General features: G+C 35.0%; 1 protein-coding gene across 1 annotated transcript in view; it reads right to left on the bottom strand.

Moving 5' to 3' along the window:
• Nucleotides 1-18416, bottom strand: part of LOC129534266 (homeobox protein cut-like 1) — a 181728-nt gene that overhangs the window by 2173 nt on the left and 161139 nt on the right. The gene's annotated exons all lie outside the window — the stretch shown is intronic.

Genomic DNA, 18416 nt, shown 5'->3' with positions numbered 1-18416 from the left:
CATGCTGAACACAGTCATCATCATTTACCAGGGATAACACATTCTGACATGTATCTAATTATTATTTGACTACAATGCAGATAAGTTAAAATTTTGAAGAGGGAATTGATTGTATGTTTAAATATTAAAAACATTTTTAATAACCTAGGGATTAAAAAGAAGTTATAAAGCACATTAGAAAACTAAAGAAATTGAGAGAATTACATGAGTTTTCTTAAATGATGAAAATCTATTATTTAAACATCATCACAGAAAGTAAAATAACTAAAGCTAAAGAGAATAGAAAGAGAAAAGGGCAAAGAACACAATTTAATGGCACAGTTATTTTATTAAAGTTTCCTCTTCTCTTTGCATTTGCCTACACCTTCATCCACTACATCCATCTCTTCCTATAAATCATTTCACATATGAAATAGTTACTTTTAAATTGTTGGAGTGTCAGAGTTTTCTGTGGGTCTGCTTCTATTGTCTACTTTACCTCTTGATTATATGTCACATTGTCATGTTTTTTTTACCATTCTCATTTTTAAATTATATTCCAGAAAGTGTCTATAAAAAAGAGGACAGAGAACCCTAAAACATTCTGTTAAGATTTGCTTTAATTTTCCAAGATAATGCCAGCAAGTCCTTTTCTCTGTCTGGTGGTTAGGATGGAGACTTGTCATTCAGATTGTTCCCAAGTCAAGTTGAGGTGAAGTTGAGCTATAGCTGTGATTACGTTGAGTTCATCTCTGATTAGCACCACCCTTGCCACACCATTAACGCTGAAGAGCAGTAGTTTTTTTTTTTTTTTTTTAATCTTCTTGATATTTAAGCTGGGTGGGTATTAAGCCAAAGTTTCAGCTAGGTTTTTTCCAACTTCAGAGGAATTCCTAGATGTTAGTATCATTAAAATGGGAGACTCAGATGGGCACAGTGACTCACACCTGTAATCCCATCATTTTAGGAGGCCTGAGGGAGGCTGATTGCTTTAAGTTCACAAGTTTGACACCTCCTGGGCAACATGGCAAAACTCCATCTCTACAAAAAAAAAGAAAAAAAATTAACCAGGCATGTTGGAGTGCACCTGTGGTCTCAGCTACTCAAGAGGCTGAGGTAGGAGGATGGCTTGAGCCTGGAAGGAGGAGGCTGCTGTGAGCCGAGATTGCGCCACTGCACTCCAGCCTGAGTGACAGGGCCAGGACCCATCAAAAAAAAAAAAAAAAAGGCGGGGGGATCTCTCAGCTTTCTCCACTGGTGCTTTCTCAGAAAAACACATGATGGTTTAAGGGAAAAAACAATTTGTGAACTGAAAAACACGCTTCTACATGTGCGGCTCCTCCAAATTCCAATCCATTCTATTAGCTCATCACATTCTCATTTGATGTCTTCTGCTCTTTCAGTCTTTCTACTGACAGCAAATACATTCCTCTGATAACCTGCATTGACATGAGGTGCTAGGGCCTAGGCATGAAAGCTGCTGCTGCAATTTGCTCACCTGAGAGAGGTGTTTTTCCCAGGAATTCAGACCCATGCTGCTGTTTGACAGCCCCACAGAAAACTGTGATTTTTGTTATTCTTTTCTTATTGAATCATGGGATAAATGTCTTTCACATTTTATATTTCCTAATCAAAGGTTAAAAGTTATCTGAGCAACTGCTATATTAAAAATTTATTTAAAAAGAATGCTATTTTTATAAAACCATTTTTACAAATAAATGAAGATGCTAGAAGACAGAATTGCCATATTAAGATTAGACTTACCAAATTTCAACAATTTAATAAATCTGCATCACTGTAATAAAGTAAAAATTTGTATAATTCCAAAAAATTCAAAGTGGTCTTTGACAGATTTTGTTAGGGTGAAAAGTGTTCATTAACTCTGAATTAATATCTATTATATTATCATGTAAGAACCACAGAAAATTTAAAAAGAGGTAGACTTCACTGCAACAACTATATTAGTTTTTATTTCATTTTGTAGTATTCAACTTACGTATAAACTCATAGTAAAATAACCTATTCATAAGGTTGAGTGCCTTACTTTTCTTCTTTAGTATTTCAATCTAACAAATCATAAGATAATTGTACAATAATATAAGAAGTAAGAACTAGATTAAGGGTTTGCTGATTAAAAAGAATACTTAAAGCACCTAAATATAAAACATCAGAAAACTACAAAAACACTGAGAATGTCCTTTTAGCCACTTCCTTTCTAGGGTTTTTTGTTTTGTTTTTTTTTTTTTTTTTTTTTTTTTGAGACAGAGTTTTGCTCTTGTTGCCCAGCCTGGAGTGCAATGGCATGATCTTGGCTCATTGCAACCTCTGCCTCCGCGTTCAAGCAATTCTCTTGCCTCAGCCTCCCGAGTAGCTGGGATTACAGGTGCCCATCACCATGCCTGCCTAATTTTTGTATTTTTAGTAAAGATGGGGTTTCACCATATTGGCCAGGCTGGTCTTAAACTCCCGACCTCAGGTGATCTGCCCTCCTCAGCCTCCCAAAGTGCTGGGATTACAGGTGTGAGCCACTGCACCCGGCTGGGTCTATTGTTAATATTATATTTCTTATTGACTATTACGGTAAAAGACAAGTTTTATTTCAGTTAATTCACTCAAATTAATTTCATGTGAATTCAAATAAATTTCAAAGGAGTACATACTACAGTACTAGGGTGAACAACAGAAACCTCAGTAAAACTATTATTTGTTTCTGTATCTATCCTAATAAAATTATTCATCAAAATTATAGTTCAAAGGCCTGTCCTGAGAAAACATTGTTTTAAGTATCTGCTTTCTAGAGTACCCTAACTACTCATAATCAATATTCCCCAAAATTTAAAAAATGCTAATTATATATATTATTATGCTATCATTAATTCATAAAAAGTCTATACGGTTTACAAAATGTATGTGGGGGAGAAAAGGTATAAATCTTTTTTCTGTGCCATCTTTGTTCCTTGAAGTAGATGATGAAGTTATATGTTGTTATTCTTTATTTTTGTATAAGCTCCCCCTTCTTCATGCAAGTTTTCTGAGATGAAAATAACTCTAATAGGTCACTATAATCTGTTTCTACTCACTACACTCCTAAAACCAAATGTATGGGGTTTTCAACCCACACCAACTAACTATCCAACTTTCCTGACACCAGCTGGGTATTCAACTAATTCTTACACCCATTACCCAGAATTAGTGCAGACCCCTCCAGTTAAGGGTTCAGTCCTACAATGCTGCCTCTACTTAAATGCCAACTGCAAGTCCTGGGCCTCCCATACTTCTGACCAACCAGCAATAAATCAGCTGTGACCTCTTCCTTGGGTTTGATAATTTGTTGTAATGGCTCACAGAACTCAGGAAAACACTTTACCTTGCTATTACTAGTTTATAATAAAGGATATTATAAAGAATACAAATGAAAGGCCCAATGAAAATGTATATAGAATGAGGTTCAGAACGGTCCCAATCACAGGAGCTTCTGTCCCCGTGGAATTGGGGTTCACAGCCCGCCATCCCTGGCACAAAGATTTTGTTTATCAACCCTGAAGCTCCCTGGACCCAGTACTTAAGGAATTTTTTATGCGGGTTTCATCATGTAGGCATGATTGATTGTAAACTCAGTTTCCAGCCTCTCTCCCCTTCCCAGGAGTTAAAGGAGTGGGGCTAAAAGTTACACCCCCCATTCTGAAGCTATCTAGGGGCCTGCCAAGAGTCTCCTCTTGTGAACAAAAGATGCCCCTCCCACTTGGGAAATTCCAAGGGTTTTAGGAGCTCTGTGCCAGAAAGCAGGGACAAAGACCAACTATACATTAACATCACTCACGATATCAAAATGTCACAGTCACCTCTTAGGTTATCACTACTCTCTTTGCCCACAGAAATTTTGAGTAAAAGTATCCTATGCCTCACTCTGTTGACAGATAAAAAATGAGGATGGAAGTGATTATTCCTTGCTGGTATCATTCATATTCTAGATGACGACTGGAGGCCACCAAATAGGCCTTATTTAGTTCAATAGCTGTGCTTCTTCCAGTGGCTGATACACCACAAGTTACTACCGTTTATCCTTTAACTCCTCTAAAGTGTGCTGCTCGGGGCCAGCTCAGTGGGCACCTCTGACCACTGCCATATCTGATGAGGCTTCTAGAGGGGGCAGTTATACATGAACAATTAATCACTGTATTCCTTGCCATCTTTTTCTATGCTGTGTGTCTCCCTCATTTTGTACAAAGTTGGCATTAATGAATGTGCTATTGAACATTCATTGGTTGAATAAATGAATAATGAGTGGAAAAATGAATGAAAATTGAGTTCCAGTAATAGAAGTTCAAACTCCAATTAGCCTGCCACGGACTAGTTTGACGTTGGGCAAGAAAGTAAGTGTCTCGTGTGTAAAGTGGGAATAATAATAAAGATGTAAGTAGAAAGAGTATGTTATTTACCACTGAAAATGAGACACTTTTGAATGTGAAAAGGGAGTTAAATATAGAAATTATAAAAATGTTTTAAATGTTTATAAATTGACACACAAAAGGATTTCATTATATTGTGGGTCCCTATAAAGTGGTACTATTTAGAAATCATTTTAAAAATGAAATTATTTCTAGAAAAATTGTTTAAAAATTATAAACATGTACACTATATCAAAATTTAAAAACTTTATATTTATTATTTAAACATAAACATTAAGCAAAATAACTATTCTTGACACACTCACATATTTTATCCAATATCATTCCACTTAAGTTTTTTTGAAAAATATACTTTTATTTGATATGATTACGTTTAAATTTTGGATAAAATTGTTAATGCCTTTCATTCATTTTTTTCTATAGTTCATATAAATTGTAATTGTAAAAATTTTTCTTCATAGATGTTGACATGCCTGACATGCTTGGGACAAATTCTGTTAAATGAAGAATAGTCTCAAGACTACATGTTTTGCATTAAAATGTATATTTATTTTAGAACAATTATTTTGACAAATACTGATTTTAGGTGTGCATTCAGGGTAACTTTCTTATTGATTGATTGATTGACTGATTTCACTTTAACTTCTGGGATACATATGCTGAACGTGCAGGTTTGTTACATAGGTATACACGTGCCATGGTGGTTTGCTGCACCTATCAATCCATCATCCAGGTTTTAAGCCCCGCATGCATTAGGTATTTGTCCTAATGCTCTCCCTCCCCTTTTCCCCCATCTCCCAACAGGCCCCAGTGTGTGATGTTCCTTTCCCTGTGTCCATCTGTTCTCATTGTTCAACTCCCACTTATGAGTGAGAACATGTGGTATTTGGTTTTCTGTTGCTGTGTTAGTTTGCTGAGGATGATGGTTTCCAGCTTCATCCATGCCCCTGCAAAGGACATGAACTCATTTTTTTATGGCGACATAGTATTCCATGGTGTATATATGTCACAATTTCTTTATCCAGTCTATCATTGACGGGCATTTGGGTTGGTCCCAAGTCTTTGCTATTGTGAATAGTACTGCAGTAAACATACGTGTGCATGTGTCTTTATAGTAAAATGATTTATAATCCCTTGGGTATATAGCCAGTAATGGGATGGCTGGGTCAAATGGTATTTATGGTTCTAGATCCTTGAGGAGTCACTGTACTGTCTTCCACAATGGTTGAACTAATTTACACTCCCACCAACAGTGTAAAAGCATTCCTATTTCTCTACATCCTCACTAGCATCTGTTGTTTCCAGACTTTTTAATGATTGCCATTCTAACTGGTGTGAGATTGTATCTCATTGTGGTTTTGATTTGCATTTCTCTAATGACTAGTGATGATGATCTTTTATTTTCATATGTTTGCTAGCCACATAAATGTCTTCTTTTGAGAAGTGTCTGTTCATATCCTTCACCCACTTTTTGATGGGGTTGTTTTTTTCTTGTAAATTTGTTTAAGTTCTTTGTAGATTCTGGATATTAAACCTTTGTCAGATGGATAGGTTGCAAAAGTTTTCTCCCATTCTGTAGGTTGCTTGTTCACTATGATACTAGTTTCTTTTGCTGTGCAGAAGTTCTTTAGTTTAATTAGATCTCACTTGTCAATTTTGGCTTTTGTTGCAATTGCTTTTATTTTTAATCATGAAGTCTTTGCCCATGCCTATGTCCTGAATAGTACTGCCTAGGTTTCCTTCTAGGGTTTTTATGGTTTTAGATTTAAGTCTTTAATCCATCTTGAGCTAATTTTTGTATAAGACATAAGGAAGGGGTTGAGTGTCTGTTTTCTGCATGTGGCTAGCCAGTTTTCCCAGCACCATTTATTAAATAGGGAAATCTTTCCCCATTGCTTGTTTTTGTCAGATTTGTCAAAGATCAGAAGGTTGTAGATGTGTAATGTTATTTCTGAGGCCTCTGTTCTGTTGCATTGGTTTATGTATCTGTTTTGGTACCAGTACCATGCTGTTTTGGTTACTGTAGCCTTGTAGTATAGTTTGAAGTCAGATAGCATGATACCTCCAGCTTTGTTCTTTTTGCTTAGGATTGTCTCGGCTATGCAGGCTCTTTTTTGGTTCCATATGAAATTTAAAGTAGTTTTCTTTCTAGTTCTGTGAAGAAAGTCAATGGTAACTTGATAGGAATAGCATTGAATCTATAAATTACTTTGGGCAGTATGGCCATTTTCACGATATTGATTCTTCCTATCCATGAGCATGGAATTTTTTTTCCATTTGTTGGTGTCCTCCCTTATTTCCTTGAGCAGTGGTTTGTAGTTCTCCTTGAAGAGGTCCTTCACATTCATTGTAAATTGTTTTCCTAGGTATTTTATTTTCTTTGTGGCAATTGTGAATGGAAGTTCACTCATGATTTGGCTCTCTCCTTGTCTATTATTGGTGTATAGGACTGCTTGTGATTTTCACATATTGATTTTATATCCTGAGATTTTGCTGAAGTTGCTTATCAGCTTAAGGAGTTTTTGAGTTGAGACAATGGGGTTTTCTAAATATACAATCATGCCATTTGCAAACAATTTGACTTCCTTTCTTCCTATGTGAATACCCTTTATTTCTTTCTCTTTCCTGATTGCCCTGGCCAGAACTTCCAAAACTATGTTGAATAAGAGTGGTGAGAGAGGGCACCCTTGTCTTATGTTGGTTTTCAAAGGGAATGCTTCCAGTTTTTACCCATTCAGTATGATATTGGCTATGGGTTTGTCATAAATAGCTCTTATTATTTTCAGATATGTTCCATCAATACCTAGTTTATTGAGAGTTTTTTATTGAGAGTTAAAGGGGTGTTGAATTTTATTGAAGGCCTTTTCTGTATCTATTCAGATAATCATGTGGTTTTTGTCACTGATTCTGTTTATGTGATGGATTACATTTATTGATTTGCATATGTTGAACCAGCCTTGCTTCCCAGGGATGAAGCCGACTTGATCATGGTAGATAAGCTTTTTGATGTGCTGCTGGATTCGGTTTGTCAGTATTTTATTGAGGATTTTTGCATCGATGTTCATTAGGGATATTGGCCTGAAATTTTCTTTTTTTGTTGAGTCTCTGCCAGGTTTTGTAATCAGGATGATGCTGGCCTCATAAAGTGAGTTAAGGAGGAGTCCCACTTTTTCTATTGTTTGAAATAGTTTCAGAAGGAATGGTGTCAGCTCCTCTTTGTACCTCTGATAGAATTCAGCTGTGAATCCATCTGGTCCTGGCCTTTTTTTGGTTGGTAGGCTATTAATTGCCTCAATTTCAGAACTTGTTATTGGTCTATTCAGGGATTCGACTTCTTCCTGGTTTAGTCTTGGGAAGGTGTATGTGTCCAGGAATTTATCCACTTCTTCTAGATTTTCTAGTTTATTTGAGTAGAGGTATTTGTAGCATTCTCTGATGGAACTTTGTATTTCTTTGGGATCAGTTGTGATATCCCCTTTATCATTTTTTATTGTGTCTATTCAATTCTTTTCTCTTTCTTTCTTTATTAGTCTGGCTAGTGGTCTATTTATACTTTTAATGTTTTCAAAACAACCATCTCCTGGATTCACTGATTTTTTTAAGAGTTTTTCATGTCTCTATCTCCTTCAGTTCTGCTCTGGTCTTAGTTATTTCTTGTCTTCTGCTAGCTTTTGAATTTTTTTGCTCTTGTTTCTCTAGTTCTTTTAATTGTGATGTTAGGGTGTCAATATTAGTTCTTTCCCACTTTCTGATGTGGGCATTTAGTGCTATAAATTTCCCTCTTAACACTACTTTAGCTGTGTCCCAGAGATTCTGGTACATTGTCTCTTTGTTCTCATTGGTTTCAAATAACTTATTTACTTCTGCCTTAATTTCATTATTTACCTAGTAGTCATTCAGGAGCAGGTTGTTCAGTTTCCATGTAGTTGTGCAGTTTTGAGTGAGTTTCTTAATCCTTAGTTCTAATTTGATTTCACCAAGGTCTGAGAGACTGTTATGCTTTCTGTTCTTTTGCATTTGCTGAGGAGTGTTTTACTTCCAATTATGTGGTCGATTTTAGAATAAGCGCTATGTAGTGCTGAGAAGAATGTATGTTCTCTTACTTTGGGGTGGAGAGTTCTGTATATGTCTATTAGGTCTGCTTGTGCAGAGCTGAGTTCAAGTCCTGAATATCCTCGTTAATTTTCTGTCTCGTTGATCTAATAGTGACAGTGGGGTGTTAAAGTCTCCCATTATGATTGTGTAGGAGTCTAAGTTTCTTTGTATGTCTCTGAGAACTTGTTTTATGAATAGGGGTGCTCGTGTACCAAGCACATATATATTTAGGATGGTTAGCTCTTCTTGTTGCATTGATCCCTTTATCATTATGTAATGCCCTTCTTTACCTTTTTTGATCTTTTTTGGTTTAAAGTCTGTTTCATCAGAGACTAGGATTGCAAGCCCTGCTTTTTTGCTTTCCATTTGCTTGGTAAATCTTCCTCCATCCCTTTATTTTGAGCCCATGTGTGTCTTTGCACGTGAGATAGGTCTCCTGAATACAGCACACCAATGAGTCTTGACTCTTTATCCAGTTTGCCAGCCTGTGTCTTTTCATTGAGGCATTCAAAAAATATTTTTTATAGGACAACACATACATCAGATAACTTGCTTCTATTTTTAGAACATTTGACTAGTTTAATTAAAGTGCTACACTTTTAGATTCTTTTCTATTTTTTCCACTTCAAAATAGCTATAACATTCTCTAAATAAAAAGATAAGTTTTATTAAATGATTCAGCCTGCAAATTAAGATATTCCAAGCAATTACAGATTTCCAAATAAATCTTCTGAAGAGCTCCAGTTGTTTAATTTGTTTGGCTCTCCCTCTTGCTTTTTTTTTTTTTTTGAGACATTACATTTGAAAACATTACTTAAAATTTCAAAAGCTAAAAAGTTTTGGTACCCCATTTATCAAATACTTTGATTAAAAATTCTCAATTGACCTTGAAAAAAGCAACAAAAATCTTCAATGTTATTGCAGGATACTTAGATTGATTTATAAAGTAGTCCTTCAAAGGCTCAAACATTTCTAAAATTCAAATGCTGATGAGTAACAAAAACAAAAGTCATACAGTGCCATGTTAAAGTTTTTGTTGTTGTTGAGTCAAACTTTTTAATTTTGAGAATGCATGGTTTAGTTACTCTATATTTTAAAATATTTGTATCTTTGTACATTGCCAACTCCCATTTATTTTGTTCAAATATTAAAACTTACTTAGATGGAATTAGTACATTGCAATTATGTATGCACCATAACCAAATATTACTTTACTCCATAAGTTTCCTAATTTAAAAAGTAATTTGCTATCATACTTTACCAAAATTTGCATTTGTACTATTATGATGAAGCTAATAAATTTAAGTTCAATGTTGAACTTTTTGCTGGCTTTGAAAATTTAATTCATATCAACTATTTTATCACAGTAGAATGAACTTCCCAAACTTCTCTTTAATGATACAAATTTAATGAAAAATATAAAATTACTATCAAATGACTAGTCAACTTTTTATTTGAAACATCTGATGGTACCGATAGAAACCTGTTATTTAACTGCTTACAAATTTATTTATCTGATAATAAAGTCTACATGATGACACTATGGCTTTACCTTTTTATGACTCCAAGAAAATTTAGATTCAAATACAAATATAAATTCAAAAGTAAAATTAATTTAGAGCTTTTTTTTAATGTAGTCATTGTCTTCAGGTGCAGTTATTAAAAAAACCATTAACTTTTAAAAAAGATGTTGACACATCATTAATTTGTGTCTTTTGGTCACATGGTCAATAATATCATCATCATCTCCATGGAGCACTTTGTGATGAAATATATTTTGTGGAAATTTGAGATCTTATATACTTTCTTGAGAAATATTAGATTTAATATTTAATTTTTCATTAAATGCATTATTTTTTACTTCCCTGGTGCCCGAAAGTGTATTGCAAAATAAAAACAAAAATGTCCTACAAAAAACTAAATAGAAAAAGAAATAAATGGCTGTAGGTTTGCATTACATAGTAAGTTACAAAACCATTCCACCAGGAGCCTTCAGTTGACTGTAATCTCTGCAAACAAACTCCAAAGGCACTCTTTTCTACCAATATTTCACCGGTATCTAACCTGTAATTCCCCACATTTCCCACCAGTTCGAATAGTTTGCAGCATCATGGCTTCACACATCACACAGGTTACTCGATAGGCTATGGGGTGGGTCTTGGCACCACTGGCTAGTAAATTAATGACTGTCAAAAGCAGTAATGCCTTGTACTTGTATTACTAGCAACTTACTCAATGATAGTTACTTGTTTCTAGCTCTTTGATGTTTAGTTACTTTGTTTTATTAACAAGTAGTTGTATACAAAACTTGGAAGAGAGGCATTACCTTTTATCCAGAAAGGGGCAAGAAAAGAGAGAGAGATTATCACTGGTCATCTTTTAAATTTAACCTGGTGTTACATTGAGAACTCTGTTCCTTGCACGTGGTCCTCACTACTAGGTGAGATCATAGCAGGTACTGGGGATACAAAGTGGAGGAATAACAAATACACCCTGGATTGTTTTAATATACATCGTAATAAAACTTCATTAAATATGAATATTTTATATAAAGTGTTAGATGCTAGAACTGCCAGGCACACAGTAAGTGCCCTATAAATGTTAGCTCTTATTATTACTGCAATATACATCACAAAATAAGTGTAATACTCTTCTAGCCTACTCTTATTTGAAATTTTTTAATTTAATTTATTTTTCTCTATAAATGGTGTGGAGATTATCAAGTCATCTTAAGTTAATGCATCTGTGTATTTAGTAGGGTATGTAAAAGAAAAATTTAGAAAGAAGACAAGAAAAAGAAGACTTTCTTAGCTTAATGAGACTTAAAAAACCAAAACATTCTCTTGTCTCAGCAGGACTTGTCTATACTCTCACATTACATGGTGAGATTTGCCTTAGAATTTGATTGCACAAACAAGTTGCATTTGTAGAGGTGAGAATGAAAAGAAAATTATTCTCCAAACTTGGATCGGGAAGAGGGTAGTTTATTTCTGAGCAGTAAGAATATAATCAATACCAAAATAGTAATTTCATGTAGATATAAAAACTAACACAACCTGCTTGGAGATCTATTATTTTTATCATCTTAACTGCGATCCCTTGCATTCCTTCTCTGAGAATGAATTTATAATAATTGAAAGAAACAAACGAATTGTTACAATGCAAGTGAAAGAGCCACCTGACCTTCACATTCCCTACAGAAGGCAGATGACAAAATGATGCAACAAATGAAAGAAGTGAGGATGAAACTTTAATTTTCCTAAAAAATGCATTTTTTACTTCACTGCTACCAGAAAATGTATTGCAAAATAAATAATGCCCTAAAAACGACTAAACAGAAAAAGAAATATGTAGTGGTAGGTTTATATCACACCATAGATAACAAAACTATTCCACCAAGGGCCCTCAGGTGACTGTATTCTCTACAGCTGAATTCCAGAGGCAGTGCTAGACATGATGAAGCTTTCAATCCATATAATACACAATATAGGGCCACTTTCCAAATTACTCTACTGTAGTTTATCCATCAGCTAAATAAAAGCAACAAGGTTTATATGATCATGTAATCTTCGGAGGAGAAACATAATAGAGCAAATATCCTACATTATTTACCTTGAACTTTCATGACTAAAGGAATGCAGGAATGCATAACCATGTAATAAATAAATATGTATGTAAAAATGTTTACATTTATGATTTACATAATACATAAAACTAGCACATTCTATCCTTCTGCATCTCCAATTCTGTTAAATGTGAATGAACAAAAATCATCTAATATCTGTCATCTTTTCTACTAAGAAAGAACACAACGGACTCTAGAAACATTACAAAATTGGCATTGAGCAAATATGGAGGTAGGAGGCAGGCAGGTGGGATTCTACTCTGGACCAGACTGAAGACTGGCTGAAACTAAAAAGAGGCACCAAAAGCACCCCTCCATAAGATACCCACCAGTGTTATGACAGTTTACCATTGCCATGACAACACCCAGAAGTTACCGCCCACTTTCTAGCTATTTCTGAATAATCTGCCCCTTAATTAGCATGTCATTAAAAGTGGGTATAAATACAACTACAAAACTTCCCCTAGGCTGCTACTCTGGGCATGCTGCCTATGGGGTAGCTCTGCTCTGCAGGAGCAGTCACAGAGCTGTAAACATTGCCACTGCTTCAATAAAGCTGTTTTCTTCTACCACCAGCTTGCTCTTGAATTTCTTCCCGAGTGAAGCCAAGAATCTGTCCTGCATCAAACAGATCAAACATTTAAGTTTTATCATTATTACTATTTCATGAATTAGCTCAGTCATTAATTGGGTAAAGTAGTCTCCATGTACATGAAGTCTAGGATATCACACATGAATTGCTAACACAGAACTTGCTAGACCTTTTGTCATCCTTTTCTCATTCTGGAAGCTACTCTGGAAACGTAAGGGATAAAGGAGCACCTTACTTAAAGCAACATGAGTGATTCATGGCCCCTAAAAAATTGTGACTATGACAAAGCATGTCTTACACACATCCTTCTTCACCTACCCCAGGGTCTTGTGGCCACCCAGGAGCCTCATGCCGTTTCCGCATCCCTTTATAGCTTTGCTTCCCAGAAAGACCCTTTCAGAATTCAAGCACTGCCCAAGCCTTCTCTAATTTGGGATATATAACAAAGTAAATAAATAACAAGTGACAACATAAGGTTATTTTAAACATTGATTTAGGTGTTATAAGTTAATAGTTTAAAGGCAACAACCCACAGCTGAACTAAAGGCCCGTCTGGTTATCCCAGTGAGGCTGTCTCCAGTTAAGCAGCAATCTCCCAATAAAGCCAAACTTTCCCTTGCCTCAGAGGAATTTCAACCTAATAGAGCTTAGAACCTTAGATTAAGTAAAGAAGATTTATCCAATTAGAATTTAAACCAACAGCCAGAGGGGAGAGAGAAGAATTAGGACCTTGTTGAAATGTTACCACACAGGCAGCTACTTATCTAACTTCTGATTAAATACAGAGCTAAATGAAATCTCTCTAGTTTTTTGTAATAAAGGAAACCACAAATTTAAAAAGGAATATGAGTGGGATTCTATTCTTAGGTATAATGAGCCATTCTTTCATTCACTCTTTTAAAAATTATTTAAGAATTTCAATAATATTTCCAGTCCCAGTTTAGTGGAATAAATCATGAAAACAGATTCTGCCCTTGCCCTTGTGGAGTTTATAGTTCAAATGGTAAGAGGCAGACATTAATTAAGTGATCATACCACTATTACATGACAGTACAATTCTGATAAGTGCCATGAAGAAAAAGTGCAGGCACTATAGTGGAATACAATAAAAGAATTTGACATTGTCAAAAAGATCAGGAAGCACTTTGAGTAAATGATAATTGGGTTCAGATATGAAGAAGGAATAGTAATAATCTAGAGAAAAATGGTAGGAGAATGTATTCTAGGCAGCAGCCCTGTGGTAGGAGCAATTGCAAAGGCCCTGTGGTAGAAGCAGCTGCATAATGTATACAAAAATAAAGGTAGTATGGAATGGTTGGAACATAGATATTAAGAAGCTTCATGAGATCAAGAGTTGGAAATATAGGTAGGGCCCTACAGCAGAACTTTTGCTAAGATTGTTTTCTTTAATTATAGAAGGCAATGGATAGTCTGAAATATTTAAACTGGATGTGGTGATCTATTCAAATTTGCATTTCAAAAATATCACTCTGGCTGCAGTAATATTTCTATCCTGTATTTAAAAAACTGCTGATGACTTTTTTGGAAAAAATAAGGTCATTGTAGACGTAGAGACCTACAAACTTTATAAGAAAAAATCTTCATAAAAGGTTTAACTTCAAGTGTTCTATTTGTGTTTTGTCTGTTGGACTAAGGAGTTCTTACGAATCTATTAATCAAATCATCCCTGGCAAGTATTTGAATATTTGATATGACACCCCTGATGAACTGTCTCAAAATCTATGTGACTCTTCCAAGAGCAAGAGACTTAGAAAATCAACAAGTAGCTTAATAGTTTATCTTTGGACAGATGTCACCATGAGAAATATCTTCTTTAATATTGATCTCACGTCTTTTTTACCTATTAGTCCCTATTATATTATGATCAACTCATAATGATCAAAAAGTTGTCTAGGGGCAACTTTACATGCAGGCCATGATGGAAGTTTGCTCACGGCATCATAAAGACCTCTGGAGAAGAAGAAACCAGGGCTTTGGGCATGGTGATCTCTGGGAGGTGGAGGCCTAGAACCACCAAGAAAGGAATTACAGTAGTCTTCCCTTATCTGCGGTTTTGCTTTTTGTGATTTCAGTTACCTGTGGGCAATCATGGTCCAAAAATATTAAATGGAAAATTCCAGAAATAACTCATCAGTTTTAAATTGCAAGCCATTCTGCATAGTGTGATGAAATGTCACACCATCCTGTGCTGTCCCTCTCCTTCCCACCAGGCACGTGACTCATCCCTTTGTCCGGTATATCCACACTGTAGATGCTGCCTGTTAGTTAGTTGGTAGCCATCTAGATTACCTGATCCACTCTCTTGGTATCACAGTCTTGTGCTCAAGTAGCCCTTATTTCATTCAATAATGGGCCCAAAGTGCAAGAGTAATGATCCTGGCAATTTGGATGTGCTAAAGAGAAGCCATAAAGTGCCTCCTTTAAGTGAAAAGGTGAAAGCTCTTGACTTAATAAAGAAAGAAAAAAAAATCATATACTTAAGCTGTTAAGATCTACAGTAAGAATGAATCTTCTCTTCATGAAATTGTGAAGAAGTACAAAGAAATTCATGCTAGCTTACCTCCTACCTCAAACTTCAAAAGTTGTGGCCACAGGACGTGATCAATGCTTAGGAAGGAAAAGGAATTAAACATGTGGAAAATCTGAACAGAAATTAGTTCTGACTGATGGCCATCGGGTTTGGTATCATACTATATGAGATGTCAGTTATCCCCTGGGGGTCTTGGACCATATACCCTGGAATAAACAGGGATCAGGGGAGGAATACTGTACCTGATTGTAATGGTTTATATACCACTAGTCTTTTATGTTGTTCAAAAGTGTATAAATTGTGTCTTCAGCTCCTTCAGTATAAAAATAGAATATATATTTTCTGCAATTCTGGCTTTTAGTGTTAATATGGTATATTTTTCCATGTGTTCACTTTTAATCTGTCTTCATTTTTACATTTAAAGCAATTTTCTTGTAGACAACATATACTTGAGCTTCTTAAATTTACATATTATTGTGATAAGAACACTTAATGTCAGAGTATCTGTCTTTTAATGGGAGTATTTGGATCACTCACATTTGAAGTGGTTAACAATATAGTTGGATTAATATCTACCATATTCCCAACTATTTTCTATTTGTTATCTGTTCTTTGTAACATTTTTGCCTTGCAGTCCTTTTCTGCCTTCTCTGGTTTTAATTGAACATTTTACATAATTGCATTTTGTCCTTTCTCTTAGCATATCGGTTATACATTTAAAAAATTATTCAGTGCCCTAGAATTTACCATATACACTTCCAAAAAATCTAAGTCCACTTTCAAAGAACAGTTTATGGGTGACGCAGGTACTTTAAAACAGAGCACTTCAATTCATCCCTCTTTCCCTCATAATATTGTTGTCATTCCTTTCACTTATCCAGAAGCAATAATCACTCAGTACACATTTTTTAATGATTTTATTTTACCTTTGTTTATTCCTTCCCTAACATTATTCCTTTCTTTATGCAGATACAAGTTTCTGATCCATATCACTTTCTCCTCTCTGAAGAGCATCTTTAAACATTTCTTTCTGGCAACAAAATTCCTGAATTTTTATTTGACTAAGAAAGTATTTGCCCTTTACTTTTAAAGAATAATTTCACTAGATAAAGAATTCTAGGTTAGTGGCCTTTTTTTTTTCTTTCAACTGTTAAATACTTCTCTCTGCTTTCTTCTTAATTGTATGGTTTCTGAAGGCAAATTCCGTTAGAGGTATGATTTTCCTTTTCTCCAGCTTCTTTCAAGATTTGCTCTTTGATTTTCTTTTTTATTTTTTTAATTTTTTAAATTTTTAAAATTATATTATTTTGTTTTATTTATTTTATTTTATATTATTTTATTTTATTTTATTTTATTTTATTTTATTTTATTTTATTTTTTGAGACAGAGTCTTGCTCTGTCACCCAGGCTGGAGTGCAGTGGCACAATCTCGGCTCACTGCAAGCTCCGCCTCCCGGGTTCACGCCATTCTCCTGCCTCAGCCTCCCCAGCAGTTGGGACTACAGGCGCCCGCCACCACGCCCGGCTAATTTTTTGTATTTTTAGTAGAGACGGGGTTTCACCATGTTAGCCAGGATGGTCTCCATCTCCTGACCTCATGATCCACCCGCATCAGCCTCCCAAAGTGCTGGGATTACAGGCATGAGCCACCGCACCCAGCCCTTGTATTTGATTTTCTAACGACAGGCCTAGGTGTAGATTTTTTGGTATTTACCTCTCTCAGTGTTCTCTGAGCTCCTTGTTTCTGTGGTTTGATATCTGTTATTAATTTCAGAAATTCTCAGCCATTATTACCTCAAATATTCTGCTTCTTTGTCTGTTTTTTCTTTGTGTATTCTCTTTTGTAATTATCCCTCAGTTCTTGGATATTCTATTCCTTTTTCTTTTTTTTTTTTTCATTTTTTTTTTTCTTCGCCTTTCAATTTGAGAAGTTTCCATCATCGTATCTTCAGGCTCACTGATTCTTTCATCAGCTGTGTCCGGACTACTGATGACTCCCTCAAAACAACTCTTATTTTCTGTTTCAGTGTTTTTGGTTACCATTTGCTTTGTTTTGTTTCCTTTTGCTCCTTTTGATTTTCAGTGTTTAGCATTTCATTTCTGTACTTTCTTAGAATTTTTAATTCTCTGTTTATATCATTCATCTGCTCCTGCATTTTGTCTACTTTTTCCATTAGAGTCCTTAGCATATTAGTCATATTTATTTAACATTTCCAGTCTGATCATTCCAAAATCTCTGCTGTTTCTGAATCTGGATCTGACGCTTGCTCTGTCTCTTCAACGTATGTGTCTTTTGTGTTTCAGCATGTGTTGTAATTTTTTTTTGCAATTTGAACATGATGAATTGGGTGAAAGAAACTGAGTTAAATAGACCTAAGTGTGAGGATTTAGGTTTATCTGGCTAGGAGTCAGGCTACATTTATTACTTGCCTGTAGCTGCAGATACTAGAAGCTAACATTTCCTTGAGTGTTCCTGTTTTTGTCTTTTCTATTGTCTTTGAGTTTCTCTAGAAACTCTAATTCTGGCCATTAATTTTTTTAAAAAAAATAATTAAATAATAGTTTCTGACATAGGAAAATAAAACATGTATCCTCTTTATAACTAAAGGGAAACAAGTCCCATACTTTACTATACATTATGCTTTTGCTTTTATGGTGCCGACTCTTAAGCATTTGCATGAAAAACTTAGGAAGAGACATTTTAAAAAGAACTCCATAGACCTTTTATGATTGATATTTTATGTGTCCCCCTTTTCTCTTTCTATGTGTTAAAATTTGTGGTGTTATTTCTTCTCTCACTTTCCCTTTCTGCCTCTCTCTCTCTCTTTCCTTTCTCTCATTAAGACATAATGCCAGAATTTCCTAGTTTAACCATTTTCAAAATTTATACTGCTAAGAGTACCTGGTAAAGAATTCTCAACAGCAATAAGATAAATTGTTTTACTCTAATTAGGTCTCAAATTACAACCTAAGTAATTCGCATTCTAGGTGAATATAAGTTAATGGACACTACAAGAAAATGAAACTCTATTTAAAATTTAGCACAGCAGAATATAACTCTCTTTTCGTTTCTCACTTATTAAACCATCAATTAATTTCCCTTAACACTCAGGACTCAGCATGGACAAGACTGGGTAATTTCAGGCAAACCTAGAGAGTAAAAAG

This window comes from Gorilla gorilla, chromosome 5 (assembly GCF_029281585.2).
Source record: "Gorilla gorilla gorilla isolate KB3781 chromosome 5, NHGRI_mGorGor1-v2.1_pri, whole genome shotgun sequence".
Classification (NCBI taxonomy): domain Eukaryota; kingdom Metazoa; phylum Chordata; class Mammalia; order Primates; family Hominidae; genus Gorilla; species Gorilla gorilla.
Note: the sequence above shows the minus strand (reverse complement) of the source record. Positions and strands in the feature narration are given on the sequence as shown.